We start from the raw sequence: 20,861 nt of genomic DNA on the forward strand, positions 1-20,861 counted from the left end.
CCATCAAGCCCGGCCTTCAGTATTGATAATACACTATTACTAAAGTAAAAAATGATTTACTGTTGAACAAAAGTTTTATGTATTATTAACATGGCAGTAAACTATATTTGTTCACATTTTGAATACATTTAAAAAGAGAGTAAAGAAGAGAAAGAATTTTCCCATGCTCTGGGGTGGGCCTGGCTCAGCTCAGGGAGGAAGCCCTGCCTGGAAAGGCTGCAGCCTTTTGTCATCAGAAGCATCTGATAACATCTTCTGTCACTCAGGGCCCGAAGGGGCGGGGCCTTAAACATCATCCAGTCAGGGACTCTGGGCTGGGACCGTCCAATCAGGCATGCAGCTGGAGCAGACAGGCGACTTCCGGGATGTGGTCGGACTTTTGGCTCTCGCCGCAGCCGGAGGTCAAGGTGGGGTGCTTGCTGCTGTGTGTCCTCTCCTCCTAGAGGCCCAGCTCCTGTGGTCCTGTGACCTGCAGGTATTGGGAGATCCACAGCTAAGTCGCCAGGACCCCCTGGAAGCCTAGAAATGGTGAGTGTGCCGGGTCCGACATCCGGAGAGAGTGGCCGGGGCTGGTTGGAACCGGCTGTGGCGGGACTCAGGCCTCCCCGCAGTCAGCTCCACAATCTGTGCCCGGAGTTGTCCTTGCCTAGCTCCACCTCAGTGCGCTTCAGCCATAAGATGGCGGCTGCGCTGACACCCGGCCCCCGGGCGTCCTGTCTCTAACCTGCGCTATGACTGTGCCCTGGCCTGGAGACCTCTTGGGGCAGCTCTGCACCCGCAGCGCGGAGTCTCTCCCATATGTGCAGGGACCATGGGAGGGTCGTCAGAGGAGAATCCTGACTCCGCAGTGTGGGTTCATGAATGGAAAGAGCTTTGGTCCGTGAGGTTCCCAGCTCCTGTTTCTTCCTATTAAAAATTTGCGGAAGTCAGCGCACAAATATTAAAGAATTTATCCAAAGAGTGATTCCAAAATTGTAGAGCACCCAGCTATGGGTTGTAGTTTATGGTCTATTGAAGGGATTTGACGGAAGAGTTTTATAAGGCGCATAATGAAGAAAACCAAATTCAGTAATTGGTTAGGTAGAGTTAGGTAGTTTCTTAGTTTGTACTATCAAGATGGAAATTTCTTGATTATGTAGTCAGAGATTAATTGGCAGTTTATAGTTTCTTAAGCCTGAATTTTTTTCCCCAATATCGTAATTTACAAAAACTGCATTTGAATTCGTTTGTTTTTTTGAAACAAAGTCTCACTCTGTCACCTAGGCTGGAGCTCAGTGACACGGTCTGGGCTCACTGCAATCTCCGCCTACCAGGTTCAAGTGATTCTCCTGACTTAGACTCCCAAGTAGCTGGGATTACAGGCATGCGCCACCACGCCCCCTTAACTTTTTTTTTTTTTTTTTTTGAGACGGAGTCTGGCTCTGTGGCCCAGGCTGGAGGGCGGTGGCGCGATCTCGGCTCACTGCAAGCTCCGCCTTCCGAATTCACGCCAGTCTCCGGACTCAGAGCCTCCCGAGTAGCTGGGACTACAGGCACCCGCCATCACGCCCGGCTAATTTTTCTATTTTTAGTAGAGATGGGGTTTCGCGGTGTTAGCCAGGATGGTCTCGATCTCCTGACCTCGTGTTTCACCCGCCTCGGCCTCCCAAAGTGCTGGGATTACAGGTGTAAGCCACCGCGCCTGGCCGGATTAGGTTTTTTAAAAGTAGAATTTAGGAACTAGAGCCTCTTCAATCTAACTGCCAGCCACTTAATTATTTGCACACCCCACAAGGAACTGCTGTTTCATTGCATTTTTCACATGTGTCCCAAGCAGGGCCTCAAGTCTATCCCCCATCCCCTATTTCTCCAGCCTGACTCTGGCTTGCAGTAAAATACTTAATTTCCACTTCCTTCTGACATTCCCAAATGCCAATTTCCCCTCCCTTATTCAAATTATCAACTATTTGTCCTTTAGTGTACATTTTGATACCTGTTTTAATCATTTTTTTGACAAAGCATTTGATGGCACATTTAAAAAAATTTGTTTTCTGTTTGTAAATATTTTTTCTTCTGTTTTCCCTAGACACAGATACCAGAATGTTTTTGGGTCAAGGTTTCCCTTTGGAAACTTTATAGGGAGATGTGTCCTCAGCTACCCTTCAATTTTTTCTTGGACCTGAGATTCAGTACTGTCTGGGGAAAAACCAGGATACTCGCCATGGCTATGTCTGCGAGAGTGTCTAGTGAATATCAGTTCCTGGGTCATTTTCTCCCCTAAGACAACCTGAGGTATGGAGTGGAGCCTCTCAAGAGAGCAGGTGAATGCCCTTTGACTGAGAGGCATCTTCTGGTGCGCTGTTTTTTTGGAAAGCTACCCCCTTGAGATACTAATACTGTCTTTACCCAACCCAGCTTCCATTTCTTGGAGACGCGTTGCTGTTCAGACAATCAGATGCTGGTAGTGAAGGGGAAACCAAAATAATTTTTGCCCCTGGATTCTCTTAGGGGACAGAAAAATAGTGATAGAAAAATGGTAAAAAGTTTGTGAAACAAAATAGCACTCCAAAGACAAAGAAAAAAAACTGATCCCAGTGAGATGGTGCAAGAAGTTGCAAAGTGAAATATACCTGGGGCACTCACTGGGGCAGAGTTTGTTCAGAGTCTCCTGAGAGAATGATTATTGAGCACTTAAGTGAACAGGATGGGGTGGGAGAATCTCTAAAGTAATTGGATGGCCTGACTTGACACACGAGTCAGACATATCTGTACCTTGAAATGATTAAGTGATTTCTTCACTTATTTTGACCAGGTTTGTGTGTGTGTGTGTGTGTGTGTGTGTGTTTTTTTTTTTTGACAGTGTTTTCCTCTGTCGCCCAGGCTGTAGTGCAGTGGTGCAATCTCTGCAGTGCTACTTTTTGTATTTTTAGTAGAGATGGGGGTTTGCCATGTTGGCCAGGCTGTTTGAGCTCAAAATTCTGACCTCAAGTAATCTGCCCACCTTGGCCTCCCAAAGTGCTGGGATTGCAGGTGTGAGCCACTGTGCCCGGCTGACCTCAGTTTTTTAACTGTAAATTGCATTTTATTAGTAGGGTTTGAAAGGTAAGAAAATATTTACAAAGGGCATAAAAAAGGTGAGTTTCAGAAAATAATACCTAATTATATATTTGTTGAAAATTCTCATTCACCTTTTTCTCAGAGTGAATTTAGAAGTTTTCTCAGGTTTGTTTTGTTTTGTTTTGTTTTGTTTTTTGTTGAGACAGAGTCTCACTCTGTCACCCAGGCTGGAGTGCAGTGGTGGGATCTCAGCTCACTGCAAACTCTGCCTCCCAGGTTCATGCCGTTCTCCTGCTTCACTCTCCCGAGTTGCTGGGACTACAGGTGCCCACCACCATGCCCAGCTAATTTTTTTGTATTTTTAGCAGAGACGGGGTTTCACCTTGTTAGCCAGGGTGCTCTCGATCTCCTGACCTCATGATCCGCCTGCCTTGGCCCCCCAAAGTGCTGGGATTACGGGTGTAAGCCACTGTGCCCAGCCTTCTGGTGTGTTTTTTATGGCTGAATGATTTCAAACAGAATTCCGTCTAGCTTTTAGAATGTTAGCTACTGAGAAAAAAAAATAAGAAAAATTGTTCTTCCATTTCGGCTGTAGAGAATTAATATATTTCCACAAGCAAATGTGGTAGATAATTGGGGAGTTACATAGATTTGTGAAAACATCAGTTTCTTTTTTTGCAGGGTGAATTTGCTAAAGTAAATATCTTTGTTCTATATCCTGTTATTTCGATTTCTGAGTTTAATGCTAAATTTTATGTGATGAAACTTGGTACCTCCTAGAAGTGTTCCCATATAACTAATTGTTTACCACATGATTTTTAATACAAAAAGTAAAATAATACTTTATTGTCCAAAAGAAATAAATACCTTTCTTTCTCTTACTGAGGTACAAAATACTAGCACCTTAAAATTTTCTTATACGTTTTTGGATCATTTTGCTGGATTTTTTCAAACACTTAGTTTCAAAAACGAAGTGAATGACTCTGACATGGTAATTAAAGCTTGAGCCCAATGACTGCAAACTGAGGTTAATTTTGAGCCAGCAAAAGGAGGTTATTAAAGACCCAGTTAGTTCCTTCTGGAAAGCCTTTCCTGCAGATGTCCCAGCCTGCTCACCCCAGCGGTGGAAGAAGCCTCCATAGTGAGAGAAGCTACAGAGCCCTGCAAAGCTGGGGCCCCACAGGCAGATGCAGTTAAGGTTAACATAGAAAGGGTTGGGGAGTGTCTTACTGAAGATAAAATTGTTACTGTTTTGAGGCAGTTTTGAGAGGTTTTAAACCAGTTACATGTATGTTAAAAAAAAAATTGAATTCCAAAGGAGTATTGCAACAGGAGGAAGTACCAACTATAAGATCTTTAAGGATTGCAAAGATTAGGCAGAAAAGGGCTTTTTTTCCTAAGGATAAGAAAATAAGTTTAGAAAAAAGGTGAGGGGAATGTTTAAATGAAGGTTGAAATAATCAGGTTTTAGATCAGAGAATGTTTTACCCTGAAGTCAGTGTGTTCTTAGGAGGGATATAAAATGAGGTTGTGTGGTGGCTCAGACTGAGCATAGCTCAGAGTTCGGGAGCCTGTGGGAAGAAAATAAACTTAAGTGAATTTTGATTAAGAAGTATTTTATGTTGACCACTGAAGACAAATTCAGCTGCTTTTTTAATGAGAAAAAGAAGAAAATATGCGAGTGTTTTCCTGGCTGTGTATTGGGTAAGTAAAGAGAGAACCATCTGAGTCATAATGGGAAGGGTGTGTCTTTTCATAAAGTGTTCCTGGAGAACACAGAGGATAGAGAATTTTATTAATCACAGCTGTTTATTGTCTATGTGCTTCATCTTTTCCCACCTCTTTTCTTGGTTCTATACTTCCATTTGGCTTTTTGGGAGTTGTATATTATATTTGAAACCAGTAAATATAACTACAGTGTTCTGCTGAGTTCTGTGAGTAACTCTATCGGGTTACTGAATTTCAAAAAGGTTATGGGAGTCCCCAACTTTTAAACAGTAGGTCAGAAGCATAGATGAGCCCATGGAGTTTGTGACTGGCATCTGCAGTGAGGACAATGTTGTGGGACTGAGCCCTGAATCAGGGTCTATGCTGACTCTGGGTGGTGTCAGAATTCAAGTGTTAGACAATGAGTTGATGTTGGAGAGTTGTTGGTGTTCATCAAACTCTGCAGATTTGGTGCCAGAAGAAAAATAGCACAGACTTCTGGCCTGGAATGAAACTCTAGGTGTCTGGGAATGGGAGGCTCTGCTCTCCTCTACACAGGCTGTGACACTGCCCCTTGTTCTTTGATTTCAGATCTCCTCCCAGGGTGACAGAGGACTGAAAACTTAGAGATCAGATGACAAACCCCTTTTTGCGAAAGCTGCCAGCAGAGGATTTCCACCCACTCACAAACACTAGACATTGATGTGTCCACACCCCTCTCAGGACAAGGCACCACCCTCAGGAATTTTACCACAGCATTTTTGACCCTAGTGGTTTTTTTGGCCAAAAACCTACAAAAGTATCTACAAGTCTCCTGGCATATCTCTGTTTTCAGACACTGAATCTGCAGTAGCGACCTGTTTCTCCACCAGCCTAGGGTTGTCGACCACGTGTTCATAATCTTATCTCCCTGCACAGCCCCACCTGAGCCACTATCTATTGCGCAGACCAGTCTGTCCACCTGCATTGCACTCTCTCTAACCCAGGGACTTTTTTTTCTTTTAACTTTTATTTTTGGTTGGTTCAGGGGTACACATGCAGGTTTGTTGTACAGCTAAAATTGTGTCATGGAAGTTTGGTGTGCAGATTATTTTGTCACTGCAGTACTAATCATAGCACTAAAAAGGTACTTTTTCTGACCCTTTTAGTTCTGCCACCCTCCATCCTCAACTAGGCCTCAGTGTCTTTTTTTCCCCTCTGTGTTCATTTGTTCTTGTTATTTAGCTCTTACTTATAAATAATAGCATGCATTTGGTTTTCTGTTTCTGCATCAGTTTTCTAAGAATAGTGATCTCCAGCTTCATTCCATGTTGCTGCAAAGGACATAATCTTTTTGTTTTGTTTTGTTTTTTTGTTTTGTTTTATGGCCACACAGGATTTCATGATTTCATGATGTTTATGTACCATTATTTGTTTGTTTGTTTTGAGATGGAGTCTCGCTATGTCACTCATGCTGGAGTACAGTGGCATGATCTCAGTTCACTGCAACCTCCACCTCCCAGGTTCAAGCAGTTCTTCTGCCACTGCCTCCCGAGTAACAAGGATTACAGGTGTGTGCCACAACACCCAGCTAATTTTTGTATATTAGTATAGATGGGGTTTTACCATGTAGGCCAGGCTGATCTCAAACTCCTGACTTCCGATGATCCATCGCCTTGGCCTCCCAAAGTGTTGGGATTACAAGTGTGAGCCATTGCACCTGGCCCATATTTTGTTTTTATTAAGTTTTTTGTGTTTTGTTATATTTGGAGACAGGGTCTCACTCTTTTTCTCAGGCTGGAGTGCAGTGGTGTGGTCTTGGCTCACTAAAACCTCAACTTCTCAGGCTCAAGCTATCCGCTTCTACCTAAGCTTCCCAAGTAGCTAAGAATAAAGGCTTGTGCCACCATGCCTAGCTAATTTTTCTTTTTGTATTTTTTTTTTTTTTTTTTTTTATAGATGGGATTTTGCCATGTTGTCCATGCCGGTCTCAAACTCCTGAGCTCAGGCAATCCACCTGGCTCGGCCCCCAAAGTGCTGGATTACAGGCATGTGCCATCATATAACCATACCATATTTTGTTTATCCAGTCTACCAGTGATAGGCATTTAGGCTGATTCCATGTCTTTGCTATTGTGAATAGTGCTGCGATGAACGTGATTGTGCATGTGTCTTTGTGATAGAATAATCTGTATATTTTTAGGTATATACCCAATTGTGAGGTTACTGGGTCAAATGGTAATTTTGTTTTTAGTTTAGTGAGGAATCACCACACTGCTTTTCACAATGGTTGAATTATGATAATGGCCATTCTCACTGGTTTGAGATGATTTCTTGTTGTGGTTTTCTTTTGCATTTCTGTAATGATTAGTGATGAGCATTTTTTTATATGCTTGTTAGCCACATGTTTGTCTTCTTTTGAAGACAAGCATCTTCTTAATGTTTTTATCTTTTAAGTGAGGTTTTTTTTTTTCTTGTAAACTTGTTTTAGTTCCTAATGAATTCTGGATAGCAGACCTTTGTCAGAAGCATAGTTTGCAAGTATTTTCTATTATTCTGTAGGTTGTCACTTTACTGTGTTGATCCTTTCCTTCGCTGTGAAAAAGATCATTAGTTTAATTAGGTCCCATTTGTCAATTTTTGCTTTTGTTGCAATTACTTTTGATATCTTCATTATCTTTGCCAGTTTCTATGTCTAGAATGGCACTTCTTACCTTCCAGGGTTTCTTTTTTTATATACATAATTTTTCAGATTAACATTTAAGTCTTTCATTTACCTTGAGTTGATTTTTTTATGTGGTGTTATAAAAGGATCCAATTTCAATCTGCTACATAGTGGTAGCTAGTTGTTCCAGTACCATTTATTAAATAGGAAGTTCTTCCCCCATTCCTGTTGTCACCTTTGTTGAAGATCAGATGGTTTTAGGTGTGTGGCATTATTTCTGGGCTCCCTATTATGTTACATTGGTCTATGTGTTTGTTTTTGTACCAGTACCATGTTGCTTGGTTTACTGTAGCCCTGTTGTATAGTTTGAAGTCAGGTAATGTAATGCCTCCAACTTTGTTGTTTTTGCTTACGATTGCCTTGGCTATTCAGGCTCTTTTTTGGTTCCATGTGAATTTTAAAATTGTTTTCTTAGTTCTGTTAAAAAATATTTTGGTGGTTTGATTAAATTAGCATTACATCTGTAAATTTATTTCAGCAGTATGACCGTTTTATGATAGTGATCTTTTTTATTCATGAGCATAAAGTGGTTTTCCATTTGTTTGTATCATCTCTGGCTTCTTTAAGCATTGTTTTGTAATTCTTGTCATAGAGATCTTTTCCCTTTCTGGTTATCTGTATTTCTAGATATGTTATTCTTTTCTGTGGCAGTTGTGAATGGGGTTGTGTTTTCCATTCAGATTTGGCCTAGATGTTTTTGATATATAGGGTTGCTACTAATTTTTGTACATTTCTTTTGTATCCTGAGACTTTACTCAAGTTGTCAGTTTAAAGAGCTTTTCTGCTTAGAGTATATGGGTTTCCAGATGTAGAATCATGTTGTTTGCAAATAGGGATAGTTTGACTTTCTCTCTTTTTGTTTGGATGCCTTTTATTTTTATCTTTTGCCTGATTGCTGTGGCTAAGACTTCCAATTTTATGTTGAATAGGAGTGTTGAGAGAAGACGTCCTTGTCTTGTGCCAGTTATCAAGAAGGAATGCTTCCAGGTTTTGTCCATTCAGTATGTTGGCTGTGAGTTTGTCATAGATAACTTACGATTTTGACGTATGTACCTTCAATGCCTAGTTTGTTGAGGGTTTTTAACGTGAAAAATGTTAAATTTTATTGAAAGCCTTTTGTGTATCTATTGAGATAGTCTTGTGGTTTCTCTCTTTAATTCTGTTTATGTGATGAATCACATTTATTGATTTGTGTATGTTGAACAAACCTTGAATCCCCAAAATAAACCGTAGTTTATCACAGCGGGTTAGCTTTTTGATAAGCTGCTGGATTTGGTTTGCCAGTAGTTTGTTGACGATTTCTTTTTTTTTTTTCTTTTTTTGAGATGGAGTCTTGCTGTGTCACCCAGGCTGGAGTGCAGTGGTGTGATCTTGGCTCACTGCAACTTCTGCCTCCCAGGTTCAAGTGATTCCCCTGTCTCAGCCTCTTGAGTAGCTGGGCTTACAGTCGTGTGGTACCATACCCGGCTAATTTTTTTGTGTTTTTAGAAGTGATGGGGTTTAATCGTGTTGGCCAGGCTGGTCTTGAACTCCTGACCTCAGGTAATCAGCCCATCTTGGCCTCCCAAAGTGCTGGGATTACAGGTGTGAGCCACCAGGCCCAGCCGTTTGTTGAAGATTTTGGCATCAATGTTCATCAAGGATATTGGCCTGAAGTTGCCTTTTTTTTGTTTTGTTTTTTCTCTGTTAGGTTTTGGTATCAGAATGATGCTGTTCTTACACAATGAGTTGGAGAGGAGTTTCTTCTTTTTAATTTTTTGATTTTGTTTTAGTAGAAATAATTTAATCTTTTGAAATTGTTTTAGTAGAAATAATATCAGCTTCTATTTGTACATCTGGTAGAATTCAGCTGTGAATATGTCTGGTCCTGAGCTTCATTTGATCGGTAGGTTATTTATTACTCTTTCAGTTTTTTGAGCTTATCTATCTATTTAGGGCTTTGATGTTTTTGTGTGTATTCAGTCTTGGGAGGATGTATTTGTTCCAGAATTTTTTCATTTCTTCTAGAGTTTTGTTTTGTTTTTTTATGTGCATAGTATGTTCATACAGACTTCAGTATATATATATATATTTTTTATTTTATATTTGCTTATGTGCATAGTATATTCATAGACTTCAGTATATTTTTGTGGGGTCAGTGGTAATGTATCTTTTTCTCATTTCTAATTGTGTTTATTTGTATCTTCATTAATATAGCTAGTAGTTTATTTACCTTTTAAAAAAAAAATAGATTGAATGCCTGGATTTCTTGATATTTTGTAGTTTTTCATGTCTAAATCTCCTTCAGTTCAGATCTGATTTTGGTTATTTCTTGTCTTTTGCTAGCTTAGCGGCTGATTTGCTTTTGTTGCTCTCAGTCTTTTTTTTATGTTGTCAGGTTGTTAAACTGAGATCTAACTTTTTGATGTGAGGATTTAATGCTATAAATTTTTCTTGTAATACTGCCTTAGCTGTATTGCAGGGATTCTGGTATGTTGTATTTTTGTTCTTATTTGTTTCAAAAGACTTCTTGGTTTCTGCTTTAATTTCATTATTTACCAAAAGGTTATTCAAGTGTAGGCCATTTAATTTTTATTTAATTGTATGGTTTCCAGTTGTTTTATTGGTATTGAATTATATTTTTCTTAAGCTATAGTCTGTGTGTGTGGTTTGCATCATTTTGGGATTTTTGAATTTGCTGAGAATGGTTTTATTTCTGATTGTGTGGTCAATTTTAGAGTATGTGGCACGTGGTAATGAGAAGAATGTGTATTATGGTATTTTTAGATGAAGAGTTCTGTAGATGTCTATTAGGACTATTTGGTCAAGTGTTGAGTTCAGGTCCTAATATTGTTGTTAATTTTTTTCTTCAGTGATCTGTCCGTTAGTGCCTGTGAGATGTAGTCTCCGATTATTACAGTGTCAGATTCTAAGTCTCTTCATAGGTCTCTAAGAACTTGCTTTATTCATGTGGACCCATGGATTTTTTTATAACACCTTTCTCTCTTCTGCTTCCCCCCCATAAACGTCCTTTCAAGTGCACACAGTGTGCAAAATTCAGATGTCCAAGAGTTCAAGAACTTGTCCAGAGACCTGGCTGTTTTAAGAGAAAATATAAATTTGCAACAAGAGGCTTTATTCTCATATGTGAAAATAAGGGAGGATAACTTGCTGATTTTTAAAAAAAGGTTTAGATTATGTGTATATATTTCTTCTGCTTTTTGAAATATATGTAAATCATATTAACAATGAAACAAACCTTTTGTCATTCTTTTTGACTCAGAATTGTCTTTATTTGGGACCTGAGATTCATTGCTTTCTTTTTGTCTTGGCAAAAGATTATTATTTTTTTTATCTTTAGTCTTTAAACTAGACACAGATTTGTTCAGAGTAAACTTCATTTCAAGAGCATTAAAAAGTTGAGCACGAAGATCAGAATAAATTTAGCAATACAGAATAATATAGACTAAAAGATACTGAGTAAGTTCTTTGGCAGAAACCTGATTATCCAAGATGATTATTTGCAGGCTGACATACTTACACTGCAAAAGCCAGAAGAGTTCAGTGTATAAACTGAACAGTTGAGTCTGTTGTACTTGGGTTACTTCAGTACAGTTAGTGCAGTTATGTGTAGTGTTTGTAGACAACTTGCATTCATGTAAATTAAACAGTATTTTCTACAATAGTATGAATATAAGGCCACAATGTTTACTTTGAATTCCTTAGTTATTTTAATATTGTTATTCATACTTTTGAAATACAGTGTTTTAACTGAATTATAGTTCAGATAATTTTTTAAAATCTTACATACCTTATGACAAGTACATAAAATTAGTCATATATGTATATCTGATATCCAAAGAAATTTACCATTAAATTGTTACAGTAGATATTAGTCTGACATGCTTATTAATTTATCCAATAGTAATAATTATAGGTAAGCATAATTGTAGTGTCATATTTTACCAAATTAGTATGCTGCTATTATGGAACAAATAAACACAGGTGATATGGCTACCCAAAAACCATAATAGCTCTCCAGTTAGCTATGTTGCAAGCTCTAATATATTCTACTATATTAACACAGATTTCAATGTTTTCTAAAATAGTGCTGGTGGAAGCTGTCAGATATATTCCAATATAGATCTCACATTCAATGGTTAGGAAATAAGAGAGCAGCAGAGATGGAAGATAAATCTTTTAAAATTCTGCTGAGAACTGGGCATGGTGGCTCATGCCTCTAATCCCAGGACTTTGGGAGGTCAAGGTGGGTGAATCACCTGAGGTCAGGAGATTGAGACCAGCCTGGACAACATAGTGAAAACTTGTCTCTACCAAAAATAAAAAATTAGCTGGGTGTGGTGGCACATGCCTGTAGTCCCAGCTATTTGTGAGGCTCAGACAGGAGAATCACTTGAACCCAGGAGGCAAAGGTTGAGGTGAGCCAAGATCACACCATTGCACTCCAACCTGGGCAACAAGAATGAAACTCCATCTCAAAAAAAAAAAAAAAAAAAAAATTCTGCTGAGAATATGCCCCCTTTATTCAATAATGCTCATGTTTCTCTTGCTGAGAGTAGCTATGCACTTCGGGTGTTTGGAGAGAAATTCTTCTTAGGGAGGTATTTTCTGGCTGACTTGATCAATTTTATATCCAATCTCAGTTTTTTCTTAAGACATTTTAACTTTTTTCTCTCAATATAATTTTTCTCAGAACAAGAGCTGTTTTTCTCTCGAATGCATTGCGTGTCTGTTTCAGAAACCCTATTAGTATCCAATGGTATCTGTGAAAGATGTGGGCTGTCACAGTGAGAACTCTGAGAGCTATCTCTACCTGGAGTCATGCTAAAACCCAGCAGTATTTTTTCATGTCACCATTATAAATAAAAACTCAGGCTGAAACACTGCTCCTTTTTCTATTATTGTGAAGGTGCAATTCTACCCAGGAGGTCTGCAGACTCTCCTCCTGCTGCTCAGGCTTCACTCTCTGATGTGGCACCGGAGTGCTGCTGTGGCAATTGGGATTCAACTAAGATGTGAGTTTCCAACTGTGAGCCCTGTGCTGTGGGCTGTGCCTCAGTGGCAGATGGTAGGGGTCACGAGAATACACTAGCCACCAGGAGAGGGAAACAGGAGTGCTCAAGCCCAATGCTCGGGAAGTAGAGAGCTATTACTTTAAAATTTAAATAGCCAAAAAGATAGCACCCGAATCAACAATTTTTGTAGAAGAGTCAAAGCCTGCCTTCACCAGACACTGGGGTTCAAGTTGCACAACTACCTCCAGTCATGAAGATGTGAAAAGTTTATTTTTTCATTGATTATAACCATTTAGCATACATGGATGGCCTTCCCAACTACCAGGTGAATTTAGGATGAACTATGTGTGACATGGTGCTGTAAATTCTACTTGTAGATGAATTATGGTGATTGTCTTTCTGTCTTTGCAATCTCTTGAGCAAATTGACTGTAATGCATGTCACATTCACATGTAATTGTATCATAAAACAGTTTTCTTTCTGTCCTGTTATTGTGGAGTTCCTTTGGGGCTAAAGAAAATTTTGCTTTTAATTATATTTTCCAAACCCAGTCTAGAATTACCAGACATAATGTAAACACATAAGGTACCAACTAAGCTTTACTCTAGATGGGCCTTTTTGGCTTCCAGTCAATTCAAAATTGTGCAGTGAAGTGCATGCTGTCCCCTAAATATGCAGGTGGAATTGTGTCTCTGCCTACTTGGTATCTATCATCCTCTACAGTCACTTTTAGAGAGGCTAGACCAGATGTCTACAAACTTCGTAGGTCAGATATTAACCATTTTACCTCTTCTGATGACTTGTGTCTTCAGACTTGAAACTGATTCAGTGACCATCTGTCACCGAAACCCAATCAGTAAAATATGTGCATTGAGTAGACCTGTAGACATGAGAATCTCCATTTCTCCCTCCTTCCTCTTGCTAAAATGCCCACAAGTGTTCAGGTAACATTTACCTTGAATATTGCTGCTACTTTACCCATGGAGGGCCTGAATTTGCAGCTCCAAATTCTAAATCTAGGTCTTGAGAATTGAGACGGAAAAAACAAGTTTTTATCTGAGGAATGCAAGTCCTTTTAGGTATCAAACTCAGAGAGACATTAAAATGAGAGCACAGTCATGTTTCTCTCCCTTTGTTTTCAGCTATATATCTCTTGAAACTGTTCACTGTTGCCACAAGTAGCTATAAATTAAACTAATTCCACACTGGACACTACATTCCATATCCTTAACATTGATGTATATCCAATGAATTATTAAAGTTATTTCTTTACAGAAATAAGAATTTCTCACAACCAATTTTGCATCAGTGAGCACTCACTGTTCCTTTTTTTTTTCTTTTTGCCTTTACAAATCCACTTGTAAGTGCTGCTAATCAAAGTGTAGGTTCCAGGCAACTTGAATATTTTGTCTCAAGTTAAAATCCTTAAGCTTGACCCAAATAAACTGTCTGCTTTTGTTCATGTCGTGTCAGCTTTTTAAAGGTTAACTATTATTTAGAATGTTCTAGAGCAGCCTCTATGAGGGAATCTCTCCTTTGATTTCACTTTACTTGCTGTAACACCCAAAAATGCAGAGTGAGGTTGATTTCACCTAGAATTTGCAAATAAGGTCTGGCTGACCTCTGCCTGGGATTTACAAGGCAGGGCCGGACTTTGGATTTAGAATTTATAGAAAACCAACCGGAGGCATTTTCTGCATTGTGAGATATCAACATAGACATTTTTAATTCCTCTTTTGAGAGTGTGGCTTTTTGACCTTTTCACATCTTTTTCATTAACTTGCCATAGTTATGTGAGAGGCTCCAGGGGTAAATAGAATCTGATGGCAGAATCTGTAAGTGTAAACAAGCATCTTAAGGCCACAAAGTATCCAGAGCCACGACCACAACTATACCTACCTGTAAAATGTGATACTGGAGTAAAGTATTCTTGTCCTTCTACTTACCCAACAGCTAGCAAATCAGGACAGCTAGCAAATCAGGATGGATGACCCAGGTTGTGGAGTTCAACCAAGGCAGTTCCATTTTTTATTTAGAATCATCCTGAGTCTTCTCTGCCTGGCTTATCAGTGGACCATCAGCCCCAGGTCACTGGGAACCCTCTCACAATCACCTGTGAATCTTTGAGACATTTGAGAATGTCCAGAACAGAATTGTGTCAGGCTGACAAGAGTGATTAATTCTGCTTCTGTCCCAGTGTGAGAGAAATGAGTCATCCTGTGTTTGTTTTGCCCCTTACACAAGAAGTATCTTTGATTGGTACCCAGATGAGAGTTTTTCCAGTTCCCTGGTACTTGGGTAAAAAATCAGGAGGTCTGGAGGCTCAAACAGATAAACTAATTGCTTTCATTTCATATAGTCATTAAAAAAAATAGATGAAGCAGGCCAGGTGCAGTGGCTCATACCTGTAACCCCAGCACTTTGGGAAGCCAAGATGGGTGGATCATCTGAGATCAGGAGTTTGAGACCAGCCTGGCCAACATGGTGAAATCCTATCTCTACTAAAAATACCAAAAGTAGCTGGGTGTGGTGGCTCATGCCTGTAGGCTTGGCTACTTGCAAGGCTGAGGCAGGAGAATCTCTTGAACCTGGGAAGTGGAGGCTGCAGTAAGCCGAGATCCCATCTTTGCACTCCAGCCTGGGCAACAAAGTGAGACTTCATCTCAAAAAACAGAAAAAGAAAAGAAAAATAGATGAAGCAGTCATAGTTCCTACCATCCTGGCAGTTTTAGCCTAGACTAGCAACTGGAAATATGGTTGAAATATACATCAGATGGTGGGTTCAGTAAATAGACGTGTGCAAAAAATTGGGGCTTTATTTGGGCCACTTTCTTTATACTGTGGCTTCTGATGTCTACACCTGAACTTAGAAGAGTCGTCATTATTATTTGTATTTATTTTAGCCTGCTAAGAATACTTTTCTTTTTTTTTATTTGAGACAGAGTCTCGCTCTGTCGCCCAGGCTGGAGTCCAGTGGCGCGATCTCGGCTCATGGCAAGCTCCTCCTCCCGGGTTCATGCTATTCTCCTGCCTCAGGTTTCTGAGTCGCCGGGACCACAGGCGCCTGCCACCACGCCCAGCTAATTTTTTTTTTTTTTTTTGTATTTTTAGTAGAGACAGGTTTCACCGTGTTAGTCAGGATGGTCTCGATTTCCTGACCTTGTGATCCACCCACCTCAGCCTCCCAAAGTGCTGGGATTCTAGGCGTGAGCCACCGCACCTGGCCAGAATACTTACTTTTCTTCTAAAAAAGTTATTCTAGATAACCTTAAGGGATTTTTAAAAATTGCTTATTAGCATATAATATAAAATTTGCAGGGCAGTGGCAAAAAAGATTAAAATTATACAAACTCAGACTTAGGTTTACTTAAGTAAGCTTTAAAAAAATGAACTGACAAAACCCCCCAGTGGCACAGAGAACTTAATTGTACATCGGCTGTACACTCTGCCCCAGCCCTGTGCATATTCACCCTTTTTAGAGTCCTTATTTATGTTTGGCTCTACCCTGGCGTCTTGCCTCACAGAACTGATTAGAAGAGATCAGAGTTTTGGGTCATGAATCCTGTTGCCTTTTTAGAGCTGCTGCTCAACATTTTCTGCAACCCAACAGATAAATGGGAAATATAAAGTATGTATTATAGGATCTTACTTTTCAAATTTTTTATTAAACCCAGTGCTTGCAGAAACATTATTACCAACTTGTTTTCTGTTCCTGCAGATCTAGTAGTTGATTCACAAGTCCCAAGAAAGTAAGTATAAACACAATAAAAATTTATCTAAATTGCATTAAACTCTTTCCATCTGTATCTCTTTCATCTGTCTATATTTACCTTTTATTCTTTGCATTTTTTGAAAAAATCAATGACAGATCAACAGAAATAGACATAATAATGCTGGGTCTTTTAAAGCCTTGGAATTATTGAACACGTAGTATCGACTCACAGGGTGTTATTAGGATTAAACCACATAATGTGCTATCACAGTGCTCTGTAACATCCTATTGAGCACATAGTACCTGCTTAATAAACATTACATTAGTACATATGCACATGTTGTTTTCCAAATGCAGACTTACTCAGAAATTGCTACCTTCTGTTTTCTCTGTAAACTTTAGAGTCAGCAAAGAGTCTAATACTTTAGAATGAAGAATGATTGTCTTCATTTGTACCAGAAGTATTTGTGTTGTGACAAGAGTGCTGGGTTATCAGCCCAGGCTTCTAATGAGTGTCACCTGGCCATTTTGCAGAACTCTCTTTACTTGTGCCCTGTCCATGGATTCTGTTTATTGTTCTGGTGGAAGCCACCATGTTATTTTAATTAAGTGGTTCATGTGACTCTAAGGTGAGGTCAGAATCAAGTATGAGGAATTCAAAATACATTCATGAGAGTTAAGTTCCATCTTTGCATTAAAGGGTGGTTCAAGAACCCGTTCTGTTTGGATTTGGTAGGGACAGGACAGTGTGGCCCATATTTCCAGTACTGTAGTGGAAATTGCTGGTGCCTGTGTCAGGGGATGGCTCCTGAGGACAAAATAAAAGTGTATTTTTATCTCTGTGGAGCTACTCATTGTTTCTCAATCTCTTCTCCTATAAAGGACAGAAATGGGTGGAGTTTCTCTGTCTTGGTTCTTCTGCCTGTGGATGTGGTGACAGCAGGTAGACCTGTGGTGCTGACACTTTTAAGGGCATGTTCTCAAGATGCAGGTATAATTTGCCCAGAGAATTTTATCTGAGAAATAATAATCCTAGAGAAGGAGGAGAAAGAGGAAAAAATGGCCTTTTTTTTTTTTTTTCAGCGAAATATGTCTCAGATCAAGATCTGTGTCCACTCTGCTTCCTCCAGGAAACAAGTTTGGTACTTGCAAACCTGTACTTCTCTACTTGTGTTTTTCCTCCCTAATGAGTTTGTCTTAACTACTTTAAAAAATTCTTACAATAATCAAAGTCTCGAAAAATATATTTTTCTATATACCAGAGCCTTCTCTACATTATGGCTTCTTATATGCCATGCAGAAATCTCACTATGAATTTATAATCTGCAATATTAAAAATGTCCCTTTGTGGCTGTTGAACATGGGAAGGTGTAGATACTCCAAATTCCTGTTGGGGAAAACCTGGGATTTTTAGTGAAGACAGAGAACATGTAATGTTGAGGTTTCATCTGTGTTCTTTATTATGTCTATGCAGTATAGGATTAAGAAAATACCCATTGAAGCAGTATGGTATTTATTACCCAGAAAATTATAAAAAATTTGATAGGAGATAACTGCTCTTTACAGTGCTAAAGAAAGACTATTTAAAATCACTATTAAAAATTACAGAACATGGGAGATACCTGTATCTTGAACTTTCCATAAAACTAATGTTTCCTTATGGTTAAATTCAGACTATAATTTACCTTTCAGGGGGCAGTATCTCAGCAGTAATGCTGTGTCCTTCTGGGTGCATCAGGACATTATAAAAGTTTGTTCTAGTGTAGTTGATGTTAATAAATCACTTAGTTGATAAGCTCTCTGATACATGTTGTACTATAGAATTAATTAGTTTTCTCTTCATTGTTAAGTATCTTTATGCAGCTGATGGGAACAAGCCACCACATTTAATCTGGCAGCTGCCCTTCTTTCTTAGGTTTCCTTTGCATTTGTCTGTTTTTGGAAAATGAAGGCTCTCATCTTTATTTACAAACCAGAAAAACACAGGGTCATTCAATTACTGGATATTTGACAAAATAGTCTTTTTGGGCCAAAAACATTGGCATACTGATGAGCTTGTTAAAAATTCAGCAACTCAGACTTTATCCCTGATCTTCTGAAAAAAAAAAAAATCTGCATTAACAGGATCTCCAGCTTATTGTACACATAAAAATTTGAGTGATAGCTTCTAACTCAACATGTCTATTCCATCTGAATAATATACAAAAGTATGTCCATCTGAAAAATACACACAATTAATTCTTTTTTTTTTTTTTTTTTTTGACATAGAGTTTCACTCTTGTTGTCCAGGCTGGAGGGCAATGGTGCGATCTCAGCTCACCGCAACCTCCGCCTCCTGGATTCAAACGATTTTTCTGCCTCAGCCTCCCAAGTAGCTAGAATTACAAGCACAAAGCACCATGCCCAGCTAATTTTGTGTTTTTAGTAGGGACGGGGTTTCTCCATGTTGGTCAGACTGGTCTCAAACTCCCGACCTCAGGTGATCTGCCCGCCTCTGCCTCCCAAAGTGCTGGGATTACAGGCATGAGCTACCATGCCCGGCACACGATTAATTCTGTATGATGTAAATGTAGCACTCAAAATTGTACATGTTAGTGTTTATGCCCTCAATTTTATACTTTATTGTCCAGAAAAATACTATATATACACTGGTGTTATGGATCTTATAACACTTTGTTTTCTCAGAGTTAGAGAATACATTAGAGAATATTTCTAGTTGAAAACTATTTTATTGAATTATTTCAGTCACTCTTAGAAGTCAGAACCAGCTCTGTTTACTCTCTCCATTTTACGTTGAGTCAAATTAAAAATTATGCCCATGACCACTTGGTAAATAAATGTGTTTGTGTGTGTTTTCCAGGGATCATTGACATTTCGGGATGTGGCCATAGAATTCTCTGTGGAGGAGTGGCAATGCCTGGACACTGCACAGCAGAATTTATATAGGAATGTGATGTTAGAGAACTACAGAAACCTGGTCTTCCTGGGTGAGAATAACTTTACTATGCAATTCCTAGTATACGCGATAGGTTTCATTTTGCTGTGGACTTTATTGGCCTGAACAAAGGAGGTTGAATGCAGGAATAAAGACAAAGATGGCACCAGGGGACTCCTTGCTTCTAGTGAACAAGGGCTGTGAACTTCTATAGCTCTTCATATTTATTGAGTAAAGGAGATAGGGAGAAGGGGTCAAGTTGTGGTCAGCTGCTTGACTTAGTGACTGTATTCTTTGAACAGTACTCTCCAGATGTTCCAGTAGTTAACCTCAAGGAGCATGGCACCAGGGAGTGACTGTCCTCAGTGTACCTTCTGGCGGCATGAGCAGAAGCAAGTTTGCCCACATTCTGCATTCATGATAAACAATTTGCCGTTTGATTCATTCAAGTCCAGTGGAATGCTGAGTTGGTCACAGCCCTCAGGCTTTCGGCTCCCAACAGCATTGCTCTTTTTTTTTTTTTTTTTTTTGAGACGGAGTCTGACTCTGTCGCCCAGCCTGGAGTGCAGTGGACGGATCTCAGCTCACTGCAAGCTCCGCCTCCTGGGTTCACGCCATTCTCCTGCCTCAGCCTCCCGAGTAGCTGGGACTACAGGCGCCGCCACCTCTCCCGGCTAATTTTTTGTATTTTTTTAGTAGAGACGGGGTTTCACCGGGTTAGCCAGGATGGTCTTCATCTCCTGACCTCGTGATCCGCCCGTCTCGGCCTCTCAAAGTGCTGAGATTACAGGCTTGAGCCACCGCGCCCAGCCAGCATTGCTCTTTTGTATAATTTCTTTTTGGTAATTTATGCTTCAGATTTCTGTTTTCAAGAAAATCATAGGGAGTTTTCCATAGAGAAAAAAATTTCAAGGTGTTTCATCTTGACCTGAACTTACCACATTCTTGAGCTCCTCTCTGTCCTTCACTTTAGATTAATGGTAATTTCAAAATTTTACTGGCATAAAATATTATTGCTCACACTTTAAAATCTAATTACCACCACCAATTTTTAATTCAGTAGTACCAGGTGATAAAAGTAAGAACCCACAAAATTAGAGTATTTTCTAAATATTTAGAAATTTCTGTTGTAATTTAGTATTTTGGGATAAATGTATTAGAATATTGTGTTAAATCCTCTTTACTGAGCACATTATTAAGTTGTTAATTGGAGAATATGAGCAAGAGGCATGTTACTTATTTTTAATAAAACAGGTATTGCTGTCCCTAAGCCAGACCTGATCATTTTTCTGGAGCAAGGAAAAGAGCCCTGGAATATGAAGAGACATGAGATGGCGGAAGAACCCCCAGGTAGGTAAGAGTGAATACAACAGATAACGTGGATGACAGGTCCAAAGTCAAGAAGAAAGCAAGTCCCTAAAGTGATATGGGAAGCAGTGTTCCAAAAGAAATAGTTTCTGGAAAGCCTAATTTTTATTTTTATTTTTAAATTTTCTCTCACACAGGGGCATCTTCTCTCTTTTGCTTTTAAAATATCTAAGAATTCTTCTTTCCCTTCAGTAATCTTCCTTCAAGTTTACAGTGACAGCCAAAGTACTGTTCATGGCATACAAGAGAGTGTGCAATCTGAGTTTTTTCATTTTTGTTTTTGTGGACACACAGATGTTTGCATAATTTTAAGACACTCCACGTTAGACTATCTTTTAAGTTCTCTTTTTCCATCATCTCTGAAATGTGTGAGAGTAGTGATTT

General features: G+C 39.3%; 1 pseudogene; it reads left to right on the plus strand.

Annotated features, from left to right (window-relative positions):
- Nucleotides 1-381: 381 nt before the first annotated feature.
- The window catches only part of LOC135964402 (uncharacterized), a 49,435-nt pseudogene continuing 28,955 nt past the window's right edge, over nt 382-20,861 (plus strand).

Source organism: Macaca fascicularis, chromosome 19 (assembly GCF_037993035.2).
Source record: "Macaca fascicularis isolate 582-1 chromosome 19, T2T-MFA8v1.1".
NCBI classification, from domain to species: Eukaryota; Metazoa; Chordata; class Mammalia; order Primates; family Cercopithecidae; genus Macaca; species Macaca fascicularis.